At 33.4% G+C, this 12,378-nt stretch overlaps 1 non-coding gene across 1 annotated transcript; it reads left to right on the forward strand.

Moving 5' to 3' along the window:
• Nucleotides 1-10,463: 10,463 nt before the first annotated feature.
• LOC118711986 lies at nucleotides 10,464-10,627 on the forward strand. Its single transcript, XR_004985921.1, has one exon. It is a non-coding gene; the product is annotated as a U1 spliceosomal RNA (small nuclear RNA).
• The last annotated feature ends 1,751 nt before the right edge of the window (nucleotides 10,628-12,378 follow it).

Consider the following 12,378-nt stretch of genomic DNA (forward strand, 5'->3'; position numbering starts at 1 on the left):
AGAGCAAAACTCCAAATATATTGTTATCATTTATTAGACTTCAAAATTAAATTCAACCTTTTAATTTATATTTTGGAGTACATTATTGAGAGAGTATAGCAAAGGGTAGCCCCCTTTTATAGAATATTATTATTTTTAACATACAGACAAATAATTGCTATTAACTTTTTGTTTAGTGGATACACTTTTTACTTTTATCTTATTATTATGAAAACTGTAAAGTGAAAACCAATTTTAATGTTTCATACTAAAGACTGCTTTACATAGAGTAAATAGTTCTATATACTGGTAATATAGAATATTTCAAATAAATTATAATTCTTTGAATTTACAAATATGGAGAGCAACTATAGCAACCAAATTAGATGTCACACTATGCTAAATATTGTATATAAGAAAAAATATCTGTGCAGATGGTGAAATTCAAATCCATTCTCAACTTCGTAAACCATGTCTATATGATGAAAAATATCAGTTCAACAAACCAGCCGTATGCCATATCCATCCATCTTAAAACCAAATAAATACAAATATAAATTACTTGTAGCTAATTGCAAGAAATGTTTTGACTTTTTAAAAATTATACACAATAGATATAACTCCACTCAATAATTCTTTGGTAAGCCCATTTTTATAGTTACTATTAAGATGAATATGGCATTAAGGTATTTTTTAGCTTATATATTTAAAGTGAAGTAGTTAATTAAAAACAAAAGAAAATACATAGTGTGAGGTCTGGTCAAATAATTGAATCAACACCCCCTCTCCTGGAAACTAACCTTTAGACCACCTAGCAACCATCATTCCCTTTTGCTCGGAGCACAGTTCACTTGCAAAGACCAGATTCCTCTTGCTAAGACCATTATCTTTCCCTTCTGAACCCACCCAGAGAATTCTCTGCCCAGAAAAAGCCCATCTACAATAGAGTCCTTTAAAACCTATGACTGCCTGTCCCTGGGTGTTGGCAACATTTTGGGGCTTAGCCCATCTGGTTTTCCAGATGACCTAATACATTCATATTTTTTATTTATTTATTTTTTTTTTACCACTTTTGACCTCCTTTGTTACTCCTATGGTGACCCTAACAATTCTTAGGCCCAATTGCTTGTGGTCTAAATTACTTTAATTAATGTATGTGAAATTATCTCCAAATAAATAGTTGAGAAAAGTAGAATATAAAATATTTTTGTAATGAGATTATCTTGGGAGAATAATGTAAGTCTAGAGGTTATGCCTATATTCAAGTGAAATTCTTTTTTATCTTATTTATTATTGGCCTGATGCACAAAATTTATGCATGGAGGGGTGTCCCTCAGCCCTGATTGCATCCTCTACAATCCCTCTTCCAATCTGGGACCACTGGCTTCTAACCACTAACCTGTCCGCTTGCCTGATCACCCCACACCGGCTTGCTCACCCATAACTGCCCTACCCCTTGCTGGCCTGCTGGCCCCTAACTGCCTCTCCCTGCTGGTCTGCTCGCCCCCAACTGCCCCCCCCCCACACCAGCCTGCTTGATCCCAATTGCCCTCCCTTGCTTGCCTGATCACCCCTAACCACCTCTGCCTAGGCCCTGCTGCCATGGCTTTGTCCAGAAGGACTTTTGTAAGCTCTCCTGGTCTAATTAGTATATTACACTTTTATTAATATAGATTTTTTCTATCCTTTTTAAATTAAATTTATTGGTGAGAGGTTGGTTAATTAAATTATGTTGGTTTCAAATGTACAATTCTATAAACATCATTGTGTGTTTACCATCCAAAGTCACATCTCCTTCTGTCACCATATATTTGATCCCCTTTACCCTTTACTGCCTCCCCACCCATCTTCCCCTTGTCAACCACCATATTATTATTCAGTTGTTTTGTTCATGCCTTCTCTGCCCTCTATGTATTGGTTTCACATGAACCTTACATGGGCTTCTCCTCACACGACTCTCCTACTAAGGTTCACTTTTTATGCTGTAAAGTTAAATGGGTTTTGACAATTACATGTTGATATGTATCCACAGATACAATATTGTACAGAATAGATTCACTGCCCTATACTGTTCCCGTGTTTTATTCAACTCTCTCCATCTGCCCCAAATCCATAGAAACCACTGATATTTATAGTCTCCAAAGATTTGCCATTTCCAGAAGCTATGCACTAGTATATATAGTTCTAATGATACAATATGTGGCCTTTTCAAACTGGCTTATTTCACTTAGTAATATGCACATAAGAGTCATCAACACATTTTCAATGGCTTGTTACCTTATCCTTTTATCACTGAAAAATATTTCATTGTTTGCATGCACCACTGTTTATCCTTTCACTTCTTTTGAAGGACAACTTATTTCCTTCCTGGTTTGGCAAAAAATGCAGTTATAAACATTGATATGCAGGGTTTTGTGTGGATATTTTTTTCAAATATTTAAGTAAATAAAAGCAAAATTATTTAGCATTGGAAGAAAACTGCAAATTGTATTTATTGAGCATAGGAAATTGTATTATAAATGGGTGTTAAGCTTTGTCAAATTCTTTTTCTGCATCAATTGATATGATTATATTATTTTTATTATATTGCATGTTTACATTAATTAGTTTTTGAATGTTGAACTAGCATTGTATACCTAGAATAAGTCCCACTTGATTGCATTGTACAATTCTTTTGAGACATTCTGGTTTTGACTTGATAATATTTACTGGAGATTTTTGCAAATATGTTCATGAATGATACTGTTCTGTAATCTTCTGTTCTTGTAATGTCATTGGTTTTGTTATTTAGGTAATGCTGGCTTCATAGAATTAGTTAGAAAATAGTCCTCTGCAGGACAAAAGTTATGATTTGAGTTAAATAAATATAGGGATGAGGATGAGGGGTAGTGATATCTCCTGCATATCACTGGTGTTTGTTATAATTATATCAGATGGGTATTTTCAGTCACTAATTAACATGGAATAAATCTTCTCTTTTTATGTTTTAACTTGTTCAAAAGCAAAGGACAATGAAATCATAGTCTCCTATAGGTTTTAGTCATGTCACTGTGTTTAGTAGGTTTATTTTAATTTTCTCCACAACCTTTCAAATTATACTATGACAATCTTCGTTCATTGTATTATGATTTTGAAGAAAGTTTTTGCCTATATTGTCATTTTAATGACATATTTGTGGAGGAAAAATAATTTGTTCGTGTTCTCCCATTATAACTAGGATTTATTTGTTCTTAAACTTTTGAATGCCTTCTTCAAGAACACAATAAGCAGTATTAATAAGGATAATGAAAAGCTGATAATAACCAAATATCTAATAATGAAAAATATATTAAATATTCTTTATCTGCACATATATTTTTATGAAAAGTTTATTTTAAAAGTTAAAAATTGCTAGTTAAGTTGTGAAGTGAAAAAAATTCAGAATGCAAAACACTAACTTAAATAGTTCACAGCCTTTGAAAATGCATAAAAATTGGAATTAGGGATGCTATCTTTTTCCTTTAATTTTTATTTTATAATATTTTTTAACTGACATGTTATTCATATACTACAAGTTAGGAAATATAAAGTAAACTTTTTACTTTGCATGAGTACCATGAGTTCCCCAGTTCTTTAATCATATCTATTAAAGCTGACTAAAGAAATGTGAAAATTTTCAGAAAGTTATCCTGAAGAAGTACCCAGATTATATATGCATAAATAGTATAAATTAAGTTGTAGAGCTAGAATTAATTTTCAAACATACAATTTTAAAACAGACTTTAGTCTATTTCTATTTGCAGAGAGTACACGGACAAGATCACAAATATGAACATACTAAGAGACTGATTTTTTCTAAAGCTGTGAAATAACTTCCTTGCCAAAAATAGAAAGCACCACCTGATTTGCATAGCGAGGTTTGGTGGTTCTTTAGCAGATGTCTCCCCTCAGGCTGGTTTGGAGTTCTTTTGAAACACTGACCTGCTTCTACAAAAGCATCCGGGCAGTGTGTGGAGATCCCATCATGCAATTCCTGAGGGGTGTATGTCAAGAATCTCATGCTTCTAAAAACTCAACTTTGCAGTCTTGGGAAAACCAAATGATAGATCTTGAGTGTTTCTGTACTGCATAGAGTTTTAGCCTAACGTAGGTCAGGAGTCGGTAATCTTTCTCTGTATGTGGCCAGCTCCACATTTTAGGCTTTGCAGGCAATATACATCTTTGTTGCAACCACTTTGCCACTGCTGTGAGAAAGATGGCATTTAAAGAAAGGGACATGCCTGTGTTTCAAAAAAATTGATTTACAAAACAGTGGACAGGCTGGTAGGCCATAACGTGCTATCTCCTAAATGAGATCACAAGATGGATGTGTGCCTTGGACATAAGGTGTTGCTTATTAAGTATTTCTAAGATGTAGAAATAATTGTCAATTTTTTTCAGTTTCTATTATCAGTGTTTTGATGGTTTCTATATAACTTGCTTGAGTAATGAATCATAAAAGTGGTTCTTCTTTAATCATTCTGTAATATTTTGTATTAGGATGAGAAGACTCCTACTTGCCTTTTTAATGCCCAATATTGCTAACTGACCGGTCTAACAATAAATAAATAAAATATTCATTCTTCAGGTGGAGAATTACCATCCTACATGCATACTTGCAGTTGAGTACACTTCATTTGTACAGTTCTGAGCTTTCCTGCTGTAACTTAATATATGCATTCTTGAAAATTTCACATTCTATAAAATTTCACTAAAAATATATGACTATGGATATGGTAAAAAGATAATTTAGCAACTATACCAAGGCACTTTTGAGAATGACAGAAGACCTTCATAATTATGCCAGAAACAAACAAAAAGAACCTTCAACTAGGACTGTCAAGGGTGATCCAGACTTCCGATCACCCTATTCGTGGAAAAATGAGTTGCAGGAAAGACAACTCAGAACACACGCAGACCTGAACCAAAGCTGGAAGTTGAACGGTAATTGGTCCTTTGGGGAGATAATTTGGACCACTTAGTCAGCTCAGCCTGCTTGGAGGCTGCCCCTGAGATATTAAATAGGCCTGATGGCAACAATGTAAAAGTTCTGACAGCAGTTTCCTTAGAGCTGAGGCTACGCGGCTGCTGTGGAGGAAGCTACGGTGGAGCCCGGCATTAGTGGAGCTGCCATTCACGTGCACGGTGGGCTGTGCAGCCTAGTCAGGAGCCAAGAGCTGCTCAAGGTTGAGAGCCCTCCTCTCCGTGGAAGAAACCCCCGGGCCAGGTGCTCATTTTTAGTTTTGTTGAAAAATAGCCCCAAAAAGGCCTGGCTTCAGTGAAGCATACTTGCCTTTTACTGTTGGAAAAGGTTAACTGGACCTCTGTTATTTTAACTTTTCTTACTTAAGAAAGATGGTGAATGAAACAATGTGATTTCTACATTTTCTGATGTTTCCCTATTTAGCAATCGTACGTGAGAGTTGAGGTTATAAAAGGGGGCCTTTTCCTCCCTACAATTCCAGATAGAACAATATATCAAAATAACCTTTTTTTTTTGGTGATAATTATAGATCCACATGCAGCTGTAGAAAATAACCCAGAGAGAGCTCCCTTGTACACTTTGCTCTCTTTCCCCACGTGATAACATTTTATATAAAAGGCTAATACACATAAGTGGCCCTCATATTGTCAACTGGCCACTATGGTGCATACTGACCGCCAGGGGACAGACATTCAATGCAGGAGCTGCCAAGCTGCAGTGTCTTGGCAGATAAGGCTCTGGGGTGATACACCCAGAAACCAGAGAGGAGGATGGATCCCAGAATCTGGTTTAGTGAACAATTGCATTTGGGTTTCACACTCTATATGACAGCAACTTTGCAGAGTGCCCTCTCACACTCTGGGACCCCTTAGGGATGTCAGAGAGCCGGTTTTGGCCCCGATTTATCCCTGCAGGACAAGCTGAGGGACCTCACCTGCTGGAAGGACCCCATTCACTCCACAGACTCTGGGGAGGGACCCCGGGAGGTCCCTTGGCTCCAGGGCATTTCCAGCCGTTCACACCCAGTCCCGCCCCACTGGCCACCTTCTAATTAATTTCCTCTCAATGTGCACAAATCCATACACTGGGTCACTAGTTATAATATAATATCATAACCAGGATATTGAAATTGGCACAATCCACCAATCTTGTTCATATTTGCCTATTATTACCTGGATTCATTTGTGCTTATACATAAAGATATAAGAAAATTATAATCTGGGTAGTTCCTGTTTCTACCTCTGCAGCCAAGATCCTGGATAATTCATTCCAATACCACAGGAATCAATTTTGTTACTCATATAACCACCTCCACCTTCCTTGTTCCACCTCTTGTCTTATCTGCCAGCCACTAATCTGAGCTTCATTTATAATATTTTCTCATTTAAAAGTAATTTATAAATGAGTAAAAATCTGGAGTTGACTTTTATTTGCTCAGCATAATTTTACCCAGATTTATTCAAATGTTTGCATGCATCAATAGTTTATTCTTTTTGTTGCTGATTAGAATTACCTACTTGGCACTGCTTTGAGCTGGATCCCCTAAAGTGGTGAATGTTCTATGAGCATTAAAAAAAAAAAAAAAAAAAAAAAAAAAGAAAGAAAGAAATGTTTGCCTTGGCCAGTGTTGCTCAGTGGTTGAGCATTGACCTATGAACCAGGAGATTACAGTTGGATTCCCGGTCAGGTCAGATGCCTGAGTGTGGGTTCAATTCCTGGTGATTCTCTCTCATCATTAATGTTTCTATTTCTCTCTCCCTCACCCTTCCTCTCTGAAATCAATACAAATAAAAATAAAAACAGATACATAGATCAATGAGACAGAAAAGAGCACCCAAAAATAAACCCATGACAATATGGTCAATTAATAGAGGGTAGAGCAAATGTTGGTTTACAGTTGTGAGTACTTTAAACACAGAGCTTATTCCTATATTATTATTTTTAAATATTATAGTAATTTTCATAAGAACAAAAGTAAATCTACTTTTGCTTCACCCTGTACCTGCAAAGGAGGAAAGAACATGCAATGAGGTAAAGATAGTCTATTCAATAAATGGTGTTGGAAAAATTGAACAGATAAATGTGAAAGAAAGAAAGAAAGAAAGAAAGAAAGAAAGAAAGAAAGAAAGAAGAGAGAGAGAGAGGAAGAAAGAAACTTGACCACCTTCCATACCATATAAAAAATGGGTTAAATACTTAAATTTAAGACTTGAAACCATAAAACTTCTAGTAGAAAACATAGGCAGTAAAATATCTGACATTTCTCTTAGTAATATTTATTTTTGCTATATCTCCTTGGACAAGAAAAAATAAACAAAGGAAAGTACATCAAACTAAAACGGTTTTTCACAGCAAAGAAAACCATTAACAAAACAAAAGATAACCTACTAAATGGGAGAAGATATTTGCCATGATTCATCTGATAATAGGGTTAATATCCAAAATTTGTAAAGAACTCAAACAACTCAGTATCAAGAAATCAAGCAAACTAACTAAAAGATGAGCTGATGGCCTAAATAGACACTTCTTCAAAGGATATAAAAAAAAATGGCCAATAAACCTATGAAAAGATGCTCAACATCACTAATCATCAGAAAAATGCAATTTAAAACCATAATGTGATATCACCTCACACCCGTCAGAATGTCTATCATCAATCAAACAAACAAGTATTGGTGAGGATGTAGAGAAAAGGGAACCCTCATCCACTGTGGGTGGGAATGCAGAATAATGAAACCACTGTGGAAAACAGTATGGAGGTTTCTCAAAACATTAAGAGTGAAAGAAAATGCTTTATAACCCAAATGATTCACTCCTGGGTGCATTTGCAAAGAAACCCACAACTCTAATGCACTACTATAGTCACTGCAGTCTTTTTTTTATAATAGCCAAGAAGGAGGAACCCAAGTTCCTTCATTAGACAAGTGGATAGAAAAGCTGTGGTATTTATGTAAAATGGAATATTATTGGACCTTAAAAAAATAAAATCTTACCATTTGTGACAGCATGAATGGACCATGCTAAGTAACATGTCAGACAGAGAGACGAATACCATATTATTTTACTTCTATGTGGTATCTAAAGAGCAAAATAAATGAACAGACAAAACAGAAACAGACTCAGATACAGAGAACAAAGTGATGGTTGCCAGAGTAAAGAGGGGTTAGGAGACTTGGCGGAAAAGATGAAGGGATTAGGAAGTACTGAATGACAGTCACAAAAAGGTCATGGGATGTAAAATATGGCCTAGGGTATATAGTCAATAACATCCTAATACTATGTATAGTGCCAGGTGGGTACTTGAAATATTAGAGGGATCACATGTAAAGTATATGATCATTATGCTGTACACCTGAAACTATAACAAAATAATATTGAATATAAATTGTAATTTACAAATAAAATTTAAAAAGATGTCACCATATTGAGGAATGTTTTTGTTTTTTTCCTTTGGAAATATCTTTAAAACAATAATGGAAAAACTGTTATTCTATTAACCAATATGAGAATACTTATAAGGATAAACGTGTTTGTTTTGAAATCATTACACATGCTTTTATGATCCCATTTTCAAGTTTAATAAAAGAACTTAAATAGTGTAAATAACAGAAGACAAGAAGTGTTCTTGTCTTCTTTTTAATGTGATATATAGATATGGTTGAAGTATTTCAAAGATATATTTAGATCTTAATTTTTAAAGAGGAGATAACTATAGTGTGAAACTAAATGTCAGTCTTAGTAAAAAGCAAAGAAGAAAACATTTTCATAATTAATATATGAGTTTGTAGTATACCTAATAGTGATTTACATATTGAAGTATAGTTTTTACATATTGCTTGTATTTCCAGTACCAAGGTACTAAATCATCATAAAGAAAGGCCTTAAGTTCTAGAAATGATATGCTTTCCTCATAAAATAATGTCCTGAATTTTAGATAAGAATTTTCACTGTAAATGTACTGTATAGAATATTCTGCAAAAAATTACAATAAATCATTCTTCAAACATTACTCTGATGTATCATATGTAATAATGACAAGTGGAACCACACACAAAATAAAAACAAAATATTCACCTGATATGGTACTCCAATCAAACACATTAGGTGTACAATTTTTGCCACTACAATTGTACTTAAAAAAGAACAACAACAATAAAAAAGAGCACTCTCCTTTAAATATGTGAGAAAATATTTTGGACATGCTAAATATATTTTTTCTTATTGAAGAAATCATATTACATAAATATATTTTAGTCAAATGTCAAAATCTCAATAATTACTAGAAGCATAAAATATAAATATATGAAAAAATTAATGGGCTTAAAAATTATGGAAATATTTATTTTATGCATGTTTGGAAGCATGAAATTCAAATTCTAATTACTAATGCCAATAGTAAAATTATTAATGTAGAAAAATTTTAAATGTATATACATCTATATTTTAAATCACAAAGAAATATCAAATTACTTTGAATATTTAAAACAAGCATTTAGATATTTCATATATTCCTCTGCATTAAGTAGAATCATCCAATGTAAATTCTAAACTTGTAATATATTGGCTAAGTAAATTAATACACATATATAAGAAGACATGTGGAACATGAAGCAAAACTCAACTATTGTAAATTTTCACAAGTAACAATTTAAAAATTTTTTCTGAAAATTATATGAAGTGATGTGTTATTGCTATTTTCTAGAATGATATAATGTTCAAAATCTCTATGTACTAATAAAAGAGGAGTAGGCAAATTGACTCTACCTCTGTGATGCCTACCAGCCAATCAGAAATGGGTATGCAAATTAACCCAACAAAGTTGGTGGGTTAATTTGCAAATACAGGCATGGAGGGAAAACTAAAGGTTCCAGCCTGAGCTAAGACTGAAGACTGATAACTGAAGACTGAAGACTGAAGATGACTAAAGACTGAGTTATCACGCTAGTGTAGAAAAGAATGTTGCAAAAGAAATCATTAAAAATAAACAAAGCATTACAACTATAACGGAAGGCCCATCAACATGTTATTTAACCTTTGAGATGTCATATTATGATTTTTATAAGACTGTTGGCTTAAATTATATCTATGATTTCTTAGTTCTAAAATTCTGATTTATGTGAATTGATAATTAATACACATTATTATGATTGCAACTTACTCCCACCTGCTCTGTTTATAAATTTCCCATTGAATTTTCAGTATTCCCAAGCCTTGTATCTAACTTTAACTTCTCTTTGACTAATTAGGCAACAAAACTAAAATAGATTAATACAATAGTGTATTTTTTTATGGTCCACTATTGCAAGGAAACACAATTACTGGAAGTTTTAACTCCACATATTATCTTTTAAAAATAGTTACTGAATAGAAGAATGAGCAGCATTGAATAGTCATTTTAGAAATATAATTTTAAAATTATCTTTCAAATAAATCTCACTAATTTTAGGTAGTTTTAAGTTTTGTTTCTATTAAGAATTAATTAATACTTACCTGGCAGGGGAGACACCATGATCACGAAGGTGGTTTTCCCAGGGCAAAGCTTATCCATTGCACTCCGGATGTGCTGACCTCTGCCATTTCCCCAAATGTGGGAAACTCGACTGCATAATTTGTGGTAGTGGGGGACTGCATTCACGCTCTCCCCTTAAAAAAAACAAAACTTAATTATATTGCCCTAGCTGGTTTGGTTCAGTGGATAGAGCATCAGCGTGCAGACTGAAAGGTCCTGGGTTCGATTCAGGGCAAAGGCACATGTCCAGGTTGTGGGCTTGATCCCCAGTAGAGGGCGTGCAGAAGGCAGCCGATCAATGATTCTCTCTCATCATTGATGCTTCTATCTCTTTCTCCCTCTCCATTCCTCTCTGCAATAAATAAAAATATATATTAAAATTAATTATACTAAATGTGTTGTTTAGCTATTTATGGGATGGATATGGGAATATAATTTCTCTTTGAGGTTAAATCTCTCCTAGGTGATTGACAGTCATCTGGGAAATACCTATCTCTAGAAGAAAACTCACAGACATTTATACCAGACAGGCCATGTTTGAAAGCACATTAAACTACCATCCAAGCAGCCCAGCAACTATATCATATAAAGTACCAAAATGTATCATGGAAGTTATTCCATTATGGGACTAAAGGTACCTGATGATTTTAATTCAGCATTTGTGGCTGAATTAAACTGTTTATGTCCTTTATTTTATAAATCCCATGAGTCATCTATAGCTTTTATCTACAAAAATCAAAACAATGTGGTTTTCAAAAAGAGAGTTTTAATGATTCTCTTGTAGATAGATCACCCTGTGAACATTTTATTTATAGTGCCCAACATGAATCTGTTGGTATAGGGTGGAAAATTAGCTTGAATGTATTTTTGATGATAAAGGACCTATGACACCAATTAGTCAAAAAACTGATTTAGTCTATTTCCATAGTTATTAATACTTAATGAGAGTCTATAATGTCCCAGGCTTTATGCTTTCCCCAGTTTATTAAATTGAATCAGTATTTTGTAAGGTGAATGTTATGCCCAATTAGACATGAAGAAAAAATAGAAGGTTAGAAATGTAAAGCTAGCTGTCTAAGATCATGAATATGGTAAAAAAAAAAAAATAAAAAAATAAAAAAAAATAGGGGTGGCTCTGTCTATGCAACCAGAATAAACAGTTTTCAATTTTTCCTCTCATGAGAAACATTTCTTTCCACCTAGAGATGACCTTATTAGAACCCATATGCATTTATCAGTAAAATATCCCCAAAATTTTAGTATTTTTGCTTAAATAATCAACTTTCCTGATATAAAATTGATATTAAATTTTACAGTTTTCTTTTAAGGAAATCATTAAAATTTGATAATTTACTTGAATAAGATGATGATAGCTTTTATTTATATTTATTCCTTAAATATGATTTAAAAAATATATGTTTCCTGGAGAAAAAGAAATTTAACAACATGTGTACTGATACTAAATCAAATCTAGGCATTTCATTAAAACCTGAATGTTAACAGAGATTTTAAAACGAAAAGCAATATACTATTATGAAATGCTCCATGAAACTACTTGTGATTACCAGGCTAGGACAATTATCATATCCCTTCAGTGTAGTTACTTTTGCATATAAATATACTATCTGTTATATAATGATTTTTAAGCAAAATAGATTTCAAGTCACAACCTAAAACCCTGATTAATACATTAACGAGAGCTATGTGAAAATAAGCTTCAATGAAGAATGTTCATTAGAAACCAGTACCTTTTAATCTTTTATTCATTTATTAAACTATTGATTATTTTTTCATTCATTCATTATTTTCACTAAGCTAGTAGTAGATATATTTTAGAGTCAGAGAAGTTAATGGCAAGAACTCTTCAAAAACATATCTCTAAATGTTC

Source organism: Pipistrellus kuhlii, unplaced genomic scaffold (assembly GCF_014108245.1).
Source record: "Pipistrellus kuhlii isolate mPipKuh1 unplaced genomic scaffold, mPipKuh1.p scaffold_m20_p_8, whole genome shotgun sequence".
NCBI lineage: Eukaryota > Metazoa > Chordata > Mammalia > Chiroptera > Vespertilionidae > Pipistrellus > Pipistrellus kuhlii.